This window comes from Sorex fumeus, unplaced genomic scaffold, assembly GCF_029834395.1.
Source record: "Sorex fumeus unplaced genomic scaffold, SorFum_2.1 ptg000026l, whole genome shotgun sequence".
Classification (NCBI taxonomy): Eukaryota; Metazoa; Chordata; class Mammalia; order Eulipotyphla; family Soricidae; genus Sorex; species Sorex fumeus.
This window is the reverse complement of record NW_026606083.1, coordinates 16,924,189-16,926,308: the sequence shown is the minus strand read 5'-3', so window position 1 is coordinate 16,926,308 and position 2,120 is coordinate 16,924,189.

The following is a 2,120-nucleotide window of genomic DNA, read 5'->3' as shown; positions in this document are numbered from 1 at the left end:
CAATGAACCCAGTAGCCCTCCCACTCCGCACCCCATCCCCCACCCCATCTCTGTGGCAGGGGATTCCCTTTTGCTCTCTATTTTCTTTAGAGTGTTGTGGTTTGCAATAGAGGTATTGAGTGGCCATCATATTCGGTCTAGATATATTAATGTTTTTATTCACACCAAAATTCTACTTGTCACCTGCCACCATACATTTTCATATTTTCCCATCCACTCCTCTGAGATAATTTTGTTTCTTCCATATGTTTCCTATCTTTTTAGTGTTTAAAAACAAAACTGGTTTTTATATGTTGGTTTTATATTCTACAACTTAACTGAGTTAATAATTTAGTCCTAGCAGTTTTTCAGATCAAGCACATAGTCTGCAATATCTATTTTACTTCTTTCCAATTTGAAAGCGATTTTTTTGGTCTTGCTATCTAAGACTTCCAGTGATTTTTGGATATAGTAGTAAAAGTATCACTCACTCATTTCCCATCTTAGAGGGAAATTTTTAGTCTTTCTCCATGGAGTATGGTTTAGCTATTAATTATACAGTTTTTATTTTGTGGATTTATATTCTTCCTACACTCAACTTTTTGAGGATTATTATTACTAGAGGATGTTGTATTTTATCAAATGCCTTTTCTGAATCTATGAAAGGATCATACTTTTTATTCTTCACTTTATTAACATTATATATCACATGAGTTGGTTGTATCACACTGAGTCATCCTTGTATTCCAGGATAAAATTAGGGTTGGTCATGGTGTATCCTTATCTTTTATTTTGTTCTTTTTGTTATAATGTGTTTTAGCAAGTCCTTTTGTATTGAGATAATGGGATGATTTATTAGTCTAATGACCTTGTGTGTCAAGTCTCTAGCCAGGTTTGGGAATTTCTCTGATAGTATTTAAATAAATTTTATTCAATCTGATGTCACTCCACCCCTTTAAAATACTTATTCTAATATTTGTATGGTTGATGGAATCCAGAGATCATATAGACTTGTTTCTTCTTTATTTTGTTTCCTTTGTTCTCAGATTGAATTATGACATAGTTGCCATCCTGTAAATCACTTACTCTATGTTCCATTTATTCAACTTTGCTATGGATACTCTTGGTAGCAACTTTTTAAAAAGAATTTTGTTTACTGAATTCTTTAGCATCATAATTTCTGCTTGGTTTTATTAGCTCAATTAATTGCATATTACATTTATTAATTATATGTCCCTATTTAATTGCATTGAGTTTTGCTGTAGATCCTCATCCTGAAGGGTTTTTTGTCAGCTAGATCACAACATTCTGGGATTTTACCTTTTATTGCAGGAATTTTGTTACCTTCTGGTGTTGACATATTTTTCTTGACTTCCTTGATATATTTCATATTCCTGGTAGTTTTGTTGCTGCTTTCGTGTTTGCAGTAGGAACTACCTCCTCAAATATTTGTTAACTACCTTTATCTGAAGGACTCTGTTTATTAATTCTGTTGTATCTTGGATTCTCTCTTATCTTGAACAGATATACCCATCTGCTCTTACTCCTTCTTTCAACTGACTATAATTTTGTGACTTCTCTTGTTGCTCACATAGCTGCGTCTGGATACCTTTTTTGTTATCCAGAAGGTGGTGCTATAGCTTAAGTTTGTTTTTTGTCCTTTGTTTTTTTTCACCCTTAACTGCCCATATATTTTTCCTGATAGCACTGGGTTTATGGGACCTACTTTCACTGCAGCATTCTTGAGTAAACAACCAAGAAATGCCAGCAGAAATGGGCAAGACATAGGTTTCACAATCTGGGCTCTAATCGTAATTAAGACAATGTTCTCCACTTTGAAGAGTCTCATTTCTTTTTTTTTTTTCTTGGTCTTTTTGGGTCACACCCGGCAATGCACAGGGATTACTCCTGGCTCTACACTCAGGAATTACTCCTGGTGGTGCTCAGGGGACCATATGGGATGCCTGGAATCGAACCTGTTTGGTCTCATGCAAGGCAAACACCCTACCCGCTGTTCTATTGCTCCAGCCCAAATGCTCTCCACTTTGAATCTGTAACTTTAGATATAGATATCTTTCTCTATATCTTTAGATAGAACTTCAGAGTGGAGATCATTAAGGGAAGATCTTCCACACACATAT